Source organism: Pithys albifrons, chromosome 4, assembly GCF_047495875.1.
Source record: "Pithys albifrons albifrons isolate INPA30051 chromosome 4, PitAlb_v1, whole genome shotgun sequence".
NCBI lineage: Eukaryota > Metazoa > Chordata > Aves > Passeriformes > Thamnophilidae > Pithys > Pithys albifrons.
The window spans coordinates 20505919-20523907 of record NC_092461.1 but is presented as its reverse complement, the minus strand read 5'-3'; the positions used below and the strand labels follow the sequence as shown (position 1 = coordinate 20523907).

The window sequence follows — 17989 nt, the reverse complement described above, 5'->3', positions numbered from 1 at the left end:
ACATTTTACTGAAATATTAAAAGCTTAAGTTAAATCTTATTCTGTACCCAAAGTATAATTTTTAAAATGTAGACTGACAAACAAAAAAGAGATAGTTGCTCCTATCAGTAAAATATTAAACTGCAAGGCTTTGATTCAAAAGAAGTAAAATAGCTAGTGCTGACAAAGAACTGGAAACACATCTTTTGAGAGCTGTTTATTTAGTTTGGTCATGTGCTTTTTTTCATGGTCCCTCAACTTTTCCAGGTTTGCTGCATATATATTCTGCCTTAGACTGCAGAATTCATTAATGGCACTTAGAATCATAGAATCGATTCGGTTGGAAAAGACCTCCAAGATCATCGAGTCCAACCCTTGGTCCAACTCTAGTCCATTTACTAGATCATGGCACTCAGCGCCACGTCCAATCTGCGTTTAAAAATCTCTAGAGATGGTGAATCCACCACCTCTCTGGGCAGCCCATTCAAATGCCTGATTACTCTCTCTGGAAAGAATTTTTTCTGATATCCAACTTAAATTTCCCCTGGCAGAGTTCAAGCCCGTGCCCCCTTGTCCTGTTGCTGAGTGCCTGGGAGAAGAGACCAACCCCCACCTGGCTATAACTTCCCTTCAGGTAGTTATAGACAGTGATGAGGTCACCTCTGAGCCTCCTCTTCTCCAGGCTAAACAACCCCAGCTCCCTCAGCCTCTCCCCATAGGGCTTGTTCCCCAGTCCCTTCAACCAGCCTTGTTGCTCTTCTCTGGACTCGCTCCAGCACCTCAATATCCTTTCTGAACTGAGGGGCCCAGAACTGAACACAGTACTCAAGGTGTGGCCTCACCAACGCAGAGTACAGGGGAAGGATCACTTCCCTGGTCCTGCTGGTCATGCTATTTTTGATACAGGCCAGGATCCCATTGGCCTTCTTGGCCACCTGGGCACACTGTTGGCTCATGTTGAGCTTTCTGTCAATTAGTACTCCAAGGTCCCTTTCTGCCTGGCTGCTCTCCAGCCACTCTGTGCCTAGCCTGTAGCACTGCAGGGGGTTGTTGTGGCCAAAGTGCAGGACCCGGAACTTGTAATCCTCTGACTGCCTTTCTGAAAATACTACATTTGCAAGACACTTCACTACTGACAATCTGCCTATTGGTGCATTTAAGCTACATTTCACCTCAAATCAGAAGCACCCTTCTGACGTGTAACTCCCAAATGTCCCCCCTTGACACGCTTCAGTTGACATTGCAGTGCACATAGAGGATTTATTTCATGTGAAACTAAACCTGGAGATTCTCTCCAGGATCACAACTAATGATGCTACAGCCACTAAAATGCATTGGTCTGCAAAAATAATCTAAAGCAGGTTCAAAGTACATCCTCCAGGGGTGCCTACTGTTGGTATTCCACTTTACATGTCTGCCTGGGCAGAGCTATAGCCCAAGCTGATGTATGGCCTTGAAAAACTCATTTAAGGCCTGCTGTGTGCTCTTGATTTTGGGAAGAGTAAAACTCAAAGAATAAACAGTTTTTCTCCACTTAATCTACAGATTATGAAAGTCTGATGTTCTGCCCATCCAGCCCATCTTCCTAATTACATTAGTATTAATCAAACAATAATCTAAATACACTCTATTTACATTAGAGCAAATCTCAGTGGCCCACACAGTCATGATCCGATCATGATCTGAATTGTTTTACACCACCTAATTCCAAACAAAAATCACCAGATCATACCCTCTGTAACTAAAATGAGTTTTGAGAGACAGATATAAAGCCCCTCTAAATACAGCAACCATGGGTTTACTTAGGTGTGATGAGGTCATCTGCCCCATCCCCACTGTACTGGAACACCTGCTGGCTGTCTTGCTGTCACCTTCCACTACTTCATATAACACAGATGTTCTGCACACAGACAAATGGCAAGTGCCACAAAAATATGTTTACACAAATAATGAACAGATATAATATGTTAGGAACTAGCAATTGATATATTTAACATCTTGATCATTGGAATGTTTTAATAATTCATTACAAATAAACAATTCTTAATTCTACAACTAAATTTTAATGTTCAACAGTTACAATTATTGTTTCCTATATCAATTAATTTGTTGCATTATTTAATATCTAGCCAAATGCAAAATCCATTTTTCTGCTTCTGTTTCTTACCTACCCTTTAACTTGCTGGCTTACCAACTGCAGTAGTAGGCATTTCCTAAATGGCCTTTCAACTGCATGAGCTGCATCACTGACTGATTGATGGCTTGTTCAGTTCAAACAGAGATGATCACAGCTTGAAAAAAGAATTAATTGACAGACAAAAAAACCCCACTATGACAATCAGCTGAATGAAGTATCACCTCTTTAAGGAAAGATTTCCTTTTTTCAACTGGCACAAGTAACACAATATCAAATTTACAAAGCTTGTTTTTAAAAACAAAACAAAAAAAATCAATTTTTCTCTTCATCCCTCCTATTTTTCATCCACTAAGTTATGTTAAACTACTTCAATTCACAAGTTATTGCTGTGGTAATTCATTAGATGTCTTCATTCACATAAAATTTTCTGAAGTTTTATTCAGCACCTGTTAATACTGAGGCCCCAATAACATTATCAAGATCTGATTAAGTTTTAGAGACAAGAGTGACAATTACAAATAAAATATATTTAGATAAACTGAAATAAGCCAAATATGGACAAATTTTCCCTTAAATTTGTAGCCAATTCCTTTGACATTGAGTCTCAAAACTTCATTTTTTATAATATAGCTGTAAATAAGAGGAAAAAAGACTAAAGATTACCAAATTACTTGGATATTAATTTGTAACATTCAGTACTACCTGGACTTAACCTTTTTGTTTTTCTTGGTTTCACACAGATAAAATATCATGCCATGTAAAATTGACAAAGGCCTTTCTCAAAGGCTTGTACTAACAGAAAGGAAAATGTGCATGAAGCCCTAAAATTATTACAGAGAAGTACAGAAGGCTATTTATTAGATCAGAGGCAATCACTCTGGTAGCTGGATGCCATTCCAGCTGTATCTACTCTGGCAAGGTCAGTGACCCCCATAGTCATCTCCAAATCCCCAAGTGAAAGGATAGCGAGAAGCACCTCCAAGACCAAGGCAACTGGAGTAGACTGGCACTATCCACACTGCCTGGTGTTCAGCCTGGTCTCCTCCTGACTCTCTGTGGTACTTCTGTGGTGCTTAAGCAGAATTATTACCTTGGGGGGGATTGTCCAGTTCCAAATGACAAAATAATGAGGGCTTTGTTTCAGCCTTTCAGAGCAGCATTTGCAGGCTGATGTTCACGTTTCATTTCATGTGCATGGTATAGGTTCTGTGTGTAGACATTTGAGAATATGGAAGGCTTGGTGGCATAGAGGAGTGCCAAATGTGCTGTAGTCACAGTTTTTTCTGTAGGGATGGTACAGATTTCAACGGAAGTTACTTTTTTGTTTGTTTGTTTTAAACAAGTGAATATCAAGAGCAATTTTCTAACATAAATGATGGTGACAAAAAAATAAATAGATTTTAAAATCAAATTTTCAATTGTATATAAAAAGAATTATAAGAGCTGTTTGCATGCAGTGGAAAGAAATTTCAGTACATGGCCTGAATGGTCCCTTCCAGTCCTGTCTTTCTCTGTTTTGACAGTTTTTTGCTTTTTCCCTGGTATCATCTTCTTTCATTGTTCATCTGTGCCTGGAGCCTCGCTTCAAAGAGCATTATTTACTGAGGCAAGTGCAACTAAAAGTTTGAATGGCATTTCAAAGGGATTCAAAGCAGTTGCTCTTAAATGGCTCCAGGTGAATAGTTTCACCCAGTGAATAGGTTCAAGAATGGTTTGGTTCTTTTCTCTAACCTTTTTATTTCTTCTCTCTCTCTCTGTCTGACTTTCACTCACTGTTGAAGTATAAAGAGACAAGAAGTCTGAAAGGAGCACAGTGGGGAAAAGGGAATTGTGAGGAGATAAGTGGAAAAGCAAGAATTTATAAGAACTGGAAAATTAGCAATTAAAATAAATCGTGGCAACAAGATCCTTATAGACACCCCCATAAAATTTCAATAAACCTTAACTTTTATGTTACTTTAAAGGTATTAATCTTTAGCCTTGGAGTTTAAAAAAAAATTCTCAGATGGCTATAGTTTTCCTCAGAAATTTTCTCTTTGCTTACAGTTTCACAGCTTTTTAACTGAATCTATTATTAGGTATTAGGTCACTGAAAATGATCAAATGTAACCAGAGTAATTTTGTACAGCATAAATTAATGCATGGGTTTAGCCTGTGAAGATGATAATATGAGGTGAACTTTCACTGACATTTCAAATTTGTAATGTACTGATTTAATAGTTGCTTGCACTTGTGATGAATCAGCATTGGCAGACACAATGGGTTTCTTACATCTGATGCTATGCATCATTGAACCATTTATGATTAGCATTTGTGTCCAGAGTATCGCTGCCTAAATAACAGATATCAATGTCCTTAGTAGGATTACCAAAGTAGTTTGGAATTTAGTTGTCCATTTCCTTCTGAAAGTATTTCTTAATCCTCATGTTGTGACTAATATTTTAGAGTCAACTACTCATTTACAAAAGACTTTTCAGAGTTTCAAGTTTCCAAACTTTTATTTCACAAAATGCTTTGTTGTTTAGACCACTGGTTTGAAATTTGTCTATCTCCTGAGGACAGGAGATAATAATGCATCTGACAAGGGGAATGTAGGAAATTTTTAAGAGATCCAGAAAATCCAAAGAGAATGTTTATGGTTATAAAATATGTTGATGGGGTTTTTTTGTTTTGTTGGTTTTGGTGTTTTTTTTTTCCTCACAAATCACAAGGCTGAAAACCACTGAATAGCAATACCCTATAGAAATGTTACTAATTGTGTTGCCATTCAGTCAGGAAGAATAGCTAATACCAGAAAAACAATAGTAAGAATAGTAACAACATAGCATTACTGCTTCTCAATAGTCAATTTTTGGGGTTATGCATGAAAGGCAGTCTGCACCATTTCTTAGCATAGACTATTGACATACAATCCCTAATGAAGAAGGAAACCTGACTTTTTCAAATAAAATCCTAAACCTGCCAAATTGTAGCATCCAGTTCCTCCTTCAATCAAAACTCTCTTGAAGAGTCTGAGCAGTCCACACACTCAAAACTGTTGCCCGTTTCTGATATGCCTGATGATGACTCATTTCTTATACTTTGAGCTCATTTCACTGTAGTCCAAATTCAGGAACTAATGCTGGCTGCTGTAAAAGGGACCTGGCAGCCAGCAAGTCATCAGTTTTCCTGCACGGGATGTACACGTGACAATAAGATAGGTAGGGTACTGAGTGGAAGGTGAGGGTGAATGAGGATTAGGGGTTAACAGGCTTATGATATGAAGAATATGGGTTGCAACATCATAACATGAAAACAATAGCAGCACCACCAGCATATAGCATATGCTATACTAGTTGCTGCTTTAGTTCAGAGAAGTCTTTTTAATATCAGGATATAGGAGCAGTATCTGGCCTGTGACAATGCATACAAATCATTATGTTTTTCTACAGAGCTCTCAATAAATTTCACTGATAAAGAATCCTGCATAAAATAAAAAGTACTCTGTTCACTGCAGTATTTGTAGTTGTTTGTTTCCACCAGGTTGTACTAAAATGCCTAAATTAGCAGAGGAGACTTCACTTAGAAAATTTGTTTTCTAACTTTGGAATGAACTTAAAGTTTAATGAAAAAATTGAATATTTTTTTAATCATGGCAGGCAAAGTAATTTCTTAAGTGAAATTTGCACACCATACATTTCTAAAAATGCAGCACTTGACCTAGTGCAGTGTTATTTAGGGAAACTCACTGTTCTTTTACATCTTGGAAAGGATATACAATAAAAGTTAAAAATGCTTTGTTAAACAGTTTTCATTCCTAAAGATTTGACCTGCTCATCAATGCTGCATTCCTCAATATCATCGATATATTCACTCTTTTATCATTGTTCTTCTGAACAGCTTTTAAACGTTGTTTCAAGACTATTGTTTTACTGACAGAAATTCTTGAAACTGAATTGTTTTTCAAAGCACTGCTAAAAGATGTTCATTTAAGGTGAACAACAGCTTGGATAGTTTCCCCTCTTGAGCGATTGACAATAATACTGAAGAAAGGATTTGTTTCTGCTAATTTTTGGCTGCTTAACTTTTTGAAAGGAATAATGCATAGTTGTAATGGAATGCTATTTACATGGAATCAAGAATGGAAAAGTCCAGATATTGACTATAAATGATTGACTTACACTATCTGAATAAAACAACCATAATTTAAACATTTTCTTCCTGTAATTTTCATATGTCTACTTTGAGCTTTTTATTTCCTCTCTTTCCCCCTTTTTTTTTTCCCCCTTCCCCCCCAGTGACAGCCCAAGATTTAAATGTGAGGGTTTGGACATAGGAATATCTATTTGCTTCACTGGGTTTGTAACAGCTGTTGTCAGAACTGGAAAACGAAGAACTCCTGGAAAATGTCTCAAAAGGGGCTTCACTGAATTGAGACATGGGGGGAAATATTTACAGTGCTGAAAAACCATTACTTGATGGTATGTCTAAATGATAGACTATCTCTCGAAATGCAAGTTTAGTAGTACAATTATACTAGCTATAAGTGAACTACAAAAATATAATTATAATATAATCATATGTATTCATTAAGAGAAGTTGCATTTTACAGTTAATTATTGCGACTAATCTTGCAGATAGATAGAAAGTTATCCTTGATGCTATTTCTGGCAACATAGAAAAGTGACAAAATGCAATCATGAGATTCTAAATGAATTTTTGGACTCTTTTTATCTGCAGTGAGATGTAACACTTTAAGAAACTCCAGAGTTGCAAACTGTGTCTTTCATATAACCAAATTTCCAAATATACTTTACTATCATCTTAGCAATTAAACAATTAACTTTCTTCTAGTTTCCAAAACAGTTCTCCCCTGTAAACACCCTAAATGAGGGAGATATGATTCCACAAGAAGCAGCATACATCCTAACAGGTATGTGAGAAGTAATGGTAAAACAATAGAGAAACCTTGCCTTTTAAAATTACAATTAAAAAAAAATGCACAAACCTTATTCCTAAGTTATGTTGAAGACCTAACACAATTCCTGGAAAAATACTCTTGATTTGTTCGCTGAACATCCTTTTTCATTCCTTAAGTATGGGCTGAGAATTGCATAACATTCAGTATGAGCTGTCAGAAATGAAAACATAAACATAAGGAGCTGTTTGTTAACTACAACTAAGTAATTTCAAAATACATCAGAGATAGCATTTGTATTGCATTATAAGAGTTAAAGTGGACCTTCTCAGAGGATAGAAATAAGGTATATGAGATGAACTACTGAAGAAAAGATACATAAATTCATCTGCATCAAATTTAAGCTTTCAATTTTGTACTTTCTTCCAGGTATATGCTTTTGAAAAAGCAATTTTTTCAGAAAAGATAAAATGGTTTTACTTTAAAAAAGTATCATAAAAACAGTTTTGCAGTATTGAAGTCAAAGCGAATTAGAAGCTTCTGGGTTTTTTTCCAAGTATGAATACTTTCGGACAGTCAGATTATTAGCCTTTAAATCATGGAATTCAGCTCATTTTGCAAGGACTACCCTGTATTTCCATGTCCATGAGGATTAAACAGTAAATGCTAAATGAACTGCATAAGTCATGCACCTTTATGATTATTTAGACTGAAAGAAAATAATTTGGAGTAAGTTATTGTTTGTAATAATGTCGCAGGTTTGGTCTAGCTGTTGCCAACCCTGGATTGGCCCCCTTCCCCCTCCCAGAACTTTTCCAGCAAAGGAAAGAAAAAACCACTGAAGAGAAATGCACCCTAAAGAAACTGAACTGAATAAAAAGAATAAATTATATTTTCTAACATTCACAAACCACACTGTATACACAGTACATAGGATCCCACCCCCAGGGGAAAGGGGAAGGGGAAAAAAGGGGACTGATTAGCCAGAAAATAGGGAAGACACCAACCCAATCTAAAGAAACTGAATGAATCAAAATAAACACAATTAAAAACCTCAAGGAAGGGGAACAAGAATGAAACAATCTCACCCAGGACAGGAGAACCACCAACAACCGGAGGGACCAAATTCCAACCACCTCCCACCAGCTCCTCGGTCAAGAGAGAAGAGCCCCAAACCACTCCCCCCCGGCTATGTGGAAGACACGTGTGAAATACTTGTAACTTCCTTAGATACAGTGGTTACTGAGGAAACCATGGGTCAAACCACTACAAATAACAAGTGCAGGAATCTTTCAATGCACTGGAAAAAATATGGCAGTTTACTCTTCCTGCTGGAAAACTGCTATTACTTTGCCAAACTTTAATGCAGTATGTAATTCAAATGGAAATTTGAATGTTAGCATTTGATTAAGTATATTCAGAGAAAGGACATATGAAGATAAACACCAATAAAAATGCCTAGACTATTTTAAATATTAGAAGTGTATGACATGAACATGACAAGCAGTAGATCAGATCCAGCCAGCATGTGTTTATGAAAGGCAGATCATGCTTCCCTGATCTCCTTCCATGACAAGCTGACCTGCTTAGCAGATGAGGGAAAGGCTGTGGATGTTGTCTAATTAGACTTCAGTAAGACCTCTGGCATTGTTTCCACTGTTTTTACAGGGGGGAACTTAAAATTCTCTACACCTATCTGAAAGGAGGTTGTGGTCAGGTTGGAGTTGGTCTCTTCTCCCAGGTAACAAGTAACAGCATGAGAGGAAACAGCCTCATGTTACATCAGTGAGGAATTATACTGGATATTAGAAAAAAATCTCTTAATGAAAATGGTTATCAAGCATTGCCACAGGCTGCCCAAAGAAGTGATTGAGTTACCATCCCTGGAGGTATTTAAAAGATGTCTGGATATGGCACTGAGGGATATGGTTTATTGGTGGACTTTGCAGTGCAGAGTTCATGGTTGGAGTTGTTAATTTGAAAAGTCTTTTCTGACCTAAATTAAACTATGAACCCAAGAGTAGAGACTGTTTCCTTAAACATGCTACTGAGCGTGGCATAAGCCGTGGCTTACTTTTCCCTGGCACACTATGCTGTCATGCCACAGCTGTTAAAGTGATAACCACCTCCTGTTTGAAAGAATTAGGGTTGAAGCCTTTTACATGCTTTATATGCAATACTTGCTAAAATAGAGAAATTCAAAACAAGATAGGTAAATACAGCTGGGAGTAAATAAAGAAAATGAGTTTTGGATTAAGGGTTATCTCATTTCTGCAGGTTTTCCAGAGAATGAAAAAAAGAAGAAAATTGGAAGCTCACTTTGCCAGAAGTAAACTTGATAATTAAATGACCCCTTGTTTTTCTTTCTTTTTTTTTTTAATTTGGAATTTACATTTTTTTCACTTCAGTAGCAAACTGCTCTTGCAGGTCAAGAAGGGGTTCAGAACATACAGCTTTAATAGAGAGCCCCTGGCTCTTAATGTGGTAAAATTTATGTAGGATTACCCTATCTTCTTCTCCCACTGGACTACAAACAAATAGAAAGCAATGTTATCACATTTAAGTTGCAGTACTGGAACAAAACAGAAAGGAGCACCACAATTAAAATAGAGTCACTTCATATATATATTAATTAGAACAGAAAAATGGAAAAAAAAGGTACGTTCCTGAGACCTATTTAATATACTGCACTCAATTACCTGTTATTGCAGCCTTTCTCTCTCATGGTTAATTATGCAGGTGCCCATAGAGATTAGTTTCTTTACTCAGGCATCTTGAATTACATCCCTGCATTTGGGAAGTAAAAGTTTACCCTGCACTATAAATGTATTTCTTCTTTTTTAGGTATAAATAAAGAATTACTCACCTGACACTGAGTCACAACAATGTAAAGGCAGTATAAAAGAATAATAAGCTACTGTTCTTTCCTTCTTTTTTTAGTGTTGTGCTGCATACTTGCTTTTAATGACTCTTTGGTCTGTGCCAGTTGTGCTGGTTATTGATATATTGTAGATATTAAAGTAAAGTCAAAATCTGTGTTCTTGTAAGAATGATATTTCATGCCATGTCCAATATAAAACTACAGTTGAATGCTATTAATCTATCATGGAAACATGGTCAGTAACAAAAATATAAATTGAGTGTAAACCAGAGGACATTGTCTGTTTTAATAATTTATCTGATTCTTTCGTCTTCATTTTTATCTAGAAAGCAGAATTGTAGACATTTTTCAGGCCTGAATTATCAACAACATATCAATATTTCTTAGCTCACATAGAGTAGCAGAGGAGAAAAGAGAAAAAAAAAAAAAGGAAAATAAAAAAGGAGATTCCGTAATTTAAACTAAGCAAACTAGACCCTGGAGAAATCTAGCAATTATATAAGATTATGACTTCCGTAGTAGAAACAAATAGCCTATGAAGTTAGGACAGAAGTAGGACTAGCAGGAGAAAACTGAAAACAAACAAACAAAAAAGAACACAGTAAAAGATTTGTCAAAGCATGATACAAAATTATTTTCCCAAAAAAAAAGCTCATACAGATTCAATTGTTTTCAATATTGCCCTAGAATTTTCAAGGGACAGCAGGAAAATTGTTGGGAGAAAACAATGTTACACATTCGTAGAAATGACAGCATGAGCACACCATAGTAACTTGAGGAGGACCACTCCACACGACGAAATGTGTGAACAGGAAAAGTAAGCTACAAGAAATATTGTGACTTTTTTTAAGAAGGAAGTTAGTGTAAATTCTATATGCCTCTGTAGGATGCTGTCTTGCTCTCTATATAAACAGAAATTTCATCGCAAGGACTTTTTCTGAGCTTTACTATCAGTATATTATACATAACCTGCTAAGATATCTTCGACAAATCCTAACATAGCTCCTAATTCTGCTTCAACCAAAGCAATAATCCTCGAATAGAAGGGGCAAAATAATGCACATAAGACAGTTGTTTGGAGACCGCTTACTCATTTTTTTTGCCTCAATTTCTTTTCCATAAGTTGAACAGATTAGGAATTCTAAAATTGGCATTTCAAAGCCACCATGCTCTGAAATCCCAGAGGGACACAATACCTTTGGAGGGGAAAGAAGAATTGTTGGTTAAAAACATGCTCTTCTAGCACAATTATTTCTATTTCCTGAAATTACTCCTATTTAAAAATATGATTTATTAACAATTAGTTGGAGTGTGATTTTCTGCAGCCTGGCTTTTGACATTATTATTGAAACTAATCACTTAATCTGTTTTCATTTCTCCATGCCTCCTTTGTGTTTTACAGGAGACGTAATGGCTCCCTTTCAGACTAATGGTACAAACCCTATGCCAGTACAAACTACCTTTGGTGTACTTGACTCTTCTCCAGAGACACAGAGGTATGTAATTTCACCTTCCTGTATCTCTGCTATGTTTTTCTCATTCCATCTCTTTATATGCAAACTTTTGGATTCTGAGACTATATTTGTTATTCTTACTTGTAATTCTTATTACAGCAAAAGGGTAAACTTAGAATAAGGTTGTCTGGCTGTAATATACATACAATATAAAAGAAACAGAAAATATGTCTGAAGAAGAGTTTCAGAAATGCACAGGTAATTTAAGGAATGTTTATGAATGAATAATGTTTGATAAGTTGTTGGTCCATCTGTATTTTATTTTTGTGGAATGAGACCTTAAGTCTTTCTAGATGAATATGAGGAGAGAGATGTCTTCAATATGAATGACAAAGTAATTTTAAAGATGAGATTATAAAGAAATTAAAACACAAAAGTAAAAGCTCTGTATGTAGTACTTATATGTAATGTTTCAGCACAAAATACTTCCATACTAAAGTCTGTTTTCCTTGGTGTCAAATCACCATTGGTTACTTTCTTTGAGCTGTTTTACTCAAAAGAAAGGTCATGAAGTTTACAAAATAGTGCCCCTAAAGCCATCTTTACTTTACTTTCTTAGAACTCTTTGGCTAAGGTACTACCTATCTAGCAAGCCAAAGGTCACACTGCATTTATTGGAGGTCACAGCTTTCATTATTTGGCAACTACAGTAATCTGGGGAAGCAGATAACTGAAACCTCTTTTTACTCTTTAAATGTTTTGCTTCATCTTTTAAAGACAAAGGAGAGGTGCTTCTCCTTTCCATACCACTTAGCTCAATGATCACTTAAGCATAAAATTAGAGAAAAGAGAATAAAATCAAGGTTGCTGTCAACTCCTAAGCACTATGCTAATGAAATCACTACTTTCTGCATATGCTTTTTGCATAAAATTGTCTGCAAGTCTTAAAATAGCTTCTCCAACACAGTTCTTCTGACATTATTCTTTCATTAAATCATTGCCTGGTTAATTGTATCCTATTGATGATAGCAATCCATTGATGCTGTATTTTCTTTTTATGAAGTAAAAGGTCACATCAACTGAAACCTGCTATTAAGCAAATAGAAAAGAAATTGAAAGCAGTAGTAATAGTCTCTGCCTGCATACACAAGGTTGATGATAAAATGAAGGTGGAAATATACATTTAAAACTAACCTATGTAAAAATATTGCAAAATGTGAAGAAAATATTATATGATAAAATGCTCTGTTTATACTAAAAAGAAGCAGAGTTGAATTTACAAAAACAATGAAAACTACATACAATGTCATTGACGAAAAGGTTGTAGTATTGCTCTCTACCATATTTGTATTTTGGTGACTGTTGATAAACTACCTTGGAAGAGAGTTAACACATAAATTATTTACCTTATAATTGTCTTAAATAGATTGCTCCATAGGGAATTTGGCTTGGAGCACTAATATAATATTACTAACTCTCATGAAAATGGGAGACATTTTGCTCTTCATTTCTAATTTTTTTTTCTTAACAGTTATATGTCATTGTCATTAATTCACATTCTTAAAAAAAAAAAAAGAAAAAATGTACCTTTAGAAGTACTGCAAGCTACACAGAACATCTGTGAGACAATGTCAGCCACTGAGTGGGATTCACACTATGTTATATATTTTGGTTCTCTAGCAGTTACAAAAAATCAAATTGGTTTTTGTTTTTGTCTTTTGTTTTGGTTTTTCTTTGGTTTTTTGGTTTTTTTTCTTTTGCAGGTAACCTGAAACAATTATCTTTCTTGATGAAGATTATTTGTTACCCTTTGTTTCGCTTCAAACAGGACTGAACCTTTTGGAAGATAAAACACTACTTCTCAATTTAATAGTAAATTAGACATTCCAGTTGGAAATGTTGAACTGAAAAGTTCAGCTTTTTCTGTGTTGCATTTTTCCACAATGCAGACATTTCAATGACATGAAATTGATTCAAAAAGTATGTTGGCATCACCAAAGATGTGTTCATTTATTTTAATAATAAAATGTAAAAATGGCAGACAAATTATTTCATCCAATTCTCCTCTAGAGACCTGTTGTCTTGTGTAGCTTCTATTACTATCTGAGCAAATCCCAATCCTGAATGTATTTTTAATCATAATAGTTCTCTCAGGTAGCAAAATAGTACTGGTACATACAGAGGGACAGAACAAAAAAGGGGTCATAGCCCAGGTATATTCATTACTAGGTGAAATGTAGGTGTCTGAGTTAAGCATCTAACATTTCTGTACATTAAAAGACAAAAATTTCATGCCAAGAAAAGGTATCTGAAGTCTCCAGAATGCTGAAGAGACAACAACATAGGCAGACAATTAATGCAGAAAATTTGAGCAAAATTATCTCCAACACAGTTAAATATCTATCTGTAATTCTGTCAATATGGGCCTCACTGCAAATTTGATCACTCCAGGCAGCCAAAGCTCTGAAGCAGAAAGTAACACAAGTTTCAAGGTGAAAAAAGACAATTGGACATGGCAAACCAAGATTCCTCTCTTTGTCTCTAAATATCTCTCTGCACTTTCTTATAGCTGATGTAAAATGGATAAACAGTTCAGGGTGCTGGAACTGCCAATAGAAATTCTCTTCCCTGTGTTCTTACACAAGTTTGCCTTCTGAGATGCAGTTTGATCTAAATGAAGATATTTTGCTTCCAAAGCTGAGCTGGCCCATTCACACAAGGCTGCTGGACACATATGCAGAATTGCCTGCCCCACTACTCCAGCTCATACTTCTCTGCTATGGCAGCATTAAAAAAAAAAAGAAAAAAGAAAGAAATATTTGTGATTAGTAATTATTATACATGACAATTATAAATGTTTAAGAAGCACCATATCCTAAACTCCAGGTGTTGAACTGAAAGATCATTAGATGCAAGCCTATACTCTGATTTAAACTAAATAGAAAGAATGGTCTTTCCCTTAAAAACTTTTGGAAATTTTTCAGAGAGCTAAATCATCTGTGAGAGGACTATCTTGAAATAAATTTTTAAAAAGCTGATGGGCTATCCTCAATACCAATCACTAAATGTTTAGGCATTGTAGTGGTTTAGCTAGGCCTCAAATTGGCAGGCTCAGAGAATCTATGTGGATTGGGAGACAGCTATCACCTGACTGGGTATCCAAGGAAGTATTTCATACGAGATGATGCAAACTTAAAATATGGGGCAGCAGTGGGAGGTGTTAGTTCAGTTCCACTATGGCTGGAGCACAGAGAAGACTGTTGCAGTTGTTCTCTTCTGTTAGGCCCTGCTCCTGCTGCCGCTGCTTGCATTTTGTTTGCATTCAGGGAAGTAGAAACATTTTTTTGTTGTTACCCTTTCTGTTTCTTGCTAGGAGTCTTTTAGAGTGCTTATGAATCTAGAGTAATAGGCTTTGTATTCCCTTCAGGTAGTTCTAGACAGTGATGACATCACCTCTAAGCCTCCTCTTCTCCAGGCTAAACAACCCCAGCTCCCTCAGCCTCTCCCCATAGGACTTGTGCTCCAGTCCCTTCACCAGCCTTGTTGCTCTTCTCTGGACCCCCTCCAGCACCTCAATATCTTTCCTGAACTGAGGGGCCCAGAACTGAACACAATACTCAAGGTGTGGCCTCACCAATGCAGAGTACAGGGGAAGGATCACTTCCCTGGTCCTGCTGGCCACGCTATTTTTGATACAGGCCAGGATGCCATTGGCCTTCTTGGCCACCTGGGCACACTGTTGGCTCATGTTGAGCTTCCTGTCAATTAGTATCCCAAGGTCCCTCTCTGCCTGGCTGCTCTCCAGCCACTCTGTGCCCAGCCTGTAGCGCTCCATGGGATTGTTGTGGACAAAGTGCAGGACCCGGCACTTGGCCTTCTTGAACTTCATCCCATTGGAATCAGCCCATCTCTCAAGTCTATCCAGATCCCTCTGCAGAGCCCTCCTGCCTTCCAGCAGGTCGACACTCCCTCCCAACTTGGTGTCATCAGCAAATTTGCTGATGATGGACTCAATCCCCTCATCTAAATCATCAATAAAGATGTTCCACAGGACTGGACTCAACACTGACACCTGGGGAATACCACTAGTGACCATTTGCCAGCTGGATGCAGCTTCGTTCACCAGCACTCTCTGGGCCTGGCCCTCCAGCCAGCTCATAATACAGGAGAGGGTACATTTGTCCAGGCCATGGGCTACCAGCTTTTCCAGGAGCATATTGTGGAAGAGAGTTTCAAAGGCCTTGCTGAAGTCCAGATAGACCACATCCACAGCCTTCCCCTCATCCACCAGGTGGGTCACCTGAGCATAAAAGGAGATCAGGTTGGTCAGACAGGACCAGCCCCTCCTAAACCCATGCTGGCTGGCTAATCCCTTGTCCATCCTGAAGGTGCTGTGTGATTGCACTCAGGATGAACTGCTCCATAATCCTGCCAGGCACAGAGGTCAGGCTGACAGGCCTTGCAGCCCTTTTTGTGGATTGGGGTGACATTCACCAACTTCCAATCATCCGGGACCTCCACAGAGAGCCAAGACTGTTGGAAGATGATGGAGAGTGGTTTGGCAAGCTCTTCTGCCAGCTCTGTCATCACCCTGGGGTGGATCCCATCTGGTTCCATAGACTTATGAGGATCCAGCTGGCTCAGTAAGTCCCTAACTATTTCCTCCTGGAATACAGGGGGGCTATTCAGCTCCCTCTCTCTGTCTACCAGCTCCATAGGCCAGTTGTCTTGAGGGCCACCTGTCTTAGTGGCAAAAACTGAGGCAAAGTAGGTGTTAAGTACCTCAGCCTTCTCCTCATCTTCCTTAACTTTATTTCCCTCCAAGTCCAACAGAGAATGGAGGTTTCCCTTGCTCATCCTTTTGTTATTAATGTATTTATGGAAGGACTTTTTGTTATCTCTAACATAATTAGCCAAATTAACTTCAAATTTCACTTTTCTTTCCCTGATTTTTTTTTCTGCATGACCTAGCTCTCTTTGTAAATTCTTCATATGTAGCCAGCCTTTTTTCCATATTCTGTAAACTTTCTTTTTATTCCTGATTTCTTTCAGAATCTCCCTATTTAGCCAAGGCAGTCGTCTTCCCCTCTGGCTGGCCTTTCAGCACACTGGTATAGCCTGTTGTTGTGCACTCAAAGCTTCCTGCTTGAAACATGTGCAATCCTCCTGGACCCCCCTGTTTTTAAGGGTTGTTTCCCAGGGTATGCTCTGAATTAGTCTTTTGAATAGGCCAAAATCTGCCCTCCGGAAGTGCAGTGTAGAGGTTTTATGATAGCTCTCCTTGTATCTCTATTAAAAATTCTATTATTTTATGGTCACTATGCCCCAGGTGGTCTCCAACCACTACATAATCCACCAGCCCCTCTCTGTTTTTGAACAGTAAGTCTAGTGGGGCCTTACCCCTGGTAGGCTCATTTACCAGTTGATGAAGGAAATTATCCTCTATACACTCTAGAAACCTCCTAGACTGCCTCTTCTCTGCAGTACTAAGCTCCCAGGAGATATCTGGCAGGTTTAAGTCACCCACAAGGACAGGGGCTAGAGATTTTGAGACATCTGCCAGCTGCTTGTAGAATAATTCATCTCCTTCATCATCCTGGTTGGGTGGTCTGTAACAGACACCCACAAGGGTGTCAGCCTTGTTGGCCTTCCCCCTGAGTCCACAGGCACTCAACCTTGCCACTGCTGACCTCAAGTTCAACAGAGTCAAGAGACTCTCTAACACATAAAGCCACCCCTCCAGCTCTCCTACCCTGCTTGTCCTTTCTGAAGAGCTTGTAGCCACTCATAGCAGCACTCCAGTCATGCAAGTCATCCTACCAATTTTCTGTGATGACAACTATTTCAAAGCTTTCCTGCTGCACGATGGCTTCCAGCTTCTCTTGCTTGTTGCCCCTACCATGTGCATTAGTGTACATGCACTTGAGGTGGGCTGCTGATTTCACTCCTAACTCAGGCTTTGCATCCTTAGGCTGATATTTGGAGAGCCCAGTTTCAATCCCTTACTCCTTCAAAACCAATTTAAAGCCCTCCTGAATAGCCCTGCCAAATTATGGGTTACAGTCCTCTTGCTCTTCTTGGAAGCATGAAGCCCATCTGACTTGAGGAGACTAGGCAACATGGAGTTTGCCTCATAGTCAAAAACCCCAAAATTTTAACGGTGGCACCAGTCCTTTAGCCACCTTCTGATGAGATGAGCTTTTCTGCTCTTCTCATTATTTAAATCCTCATCCATACCAAATAGCACAGGAACTGAGGCAAATACCACCTGTGCTCCTGTCCCATGTACTGATCGACCCAGTGCTTAAAAGTATTTTTTAATCATCCTGGCACTTCTTTCATTAATGTCCTCACTGCCAGCTTGGAGTACTAACAGAGGATAATAGTCTGAGGGCTGAATTAGCTTAGAAGTCTCCTACTAATATCCCCTTACCCTGGCCCTGGGAAGGCAGCAGACCTCCCTGTGGGATGGGTCTGGGTGACATATAGGGCCTTCTGTTCCCCTCAGAAGGGAGTCACTGACTACAACTACCCTTCTTTTTCTCCTTATAGCTGCAGTTGTAATCCATCTCGTAGATGGTGTCGAGCCAGGAGGCTCTCCATGCAAATCTTCTTGGCTGGTCTCTGCCTGACTTTCTGGG

General features: G+C 38.1%; 1 long non-coding RNA gene across 2 annotated transcripts in view; it reads right to left on the bottom strand.

Annotated features, from left to right (window-relative positions):
• Nucleotides 1–8166, bottom strand: part of LOC139670857 (uncharacterized) — a 47106-nt gene extending 38940 nt beyond the window's left edge. For both annotated transcript variants that reach the window (XR_011697591.1, XR_011697592.1), the window contains exons 1-2: nucleotides 8102–8166; nucleotides 7104–7226 (exon numbers count right to left, since the gene is read on the bottom strand). This is a non-coding gene — a long non-coding RNA (uncharacterized lncRNA). The remainder of the gene's footprint in view (nucleotides 1–7103; nucleotides 7227–8101) is intronic.
• Nucleotides 8167–17989: the final 9823 nt, after the last annotated feature.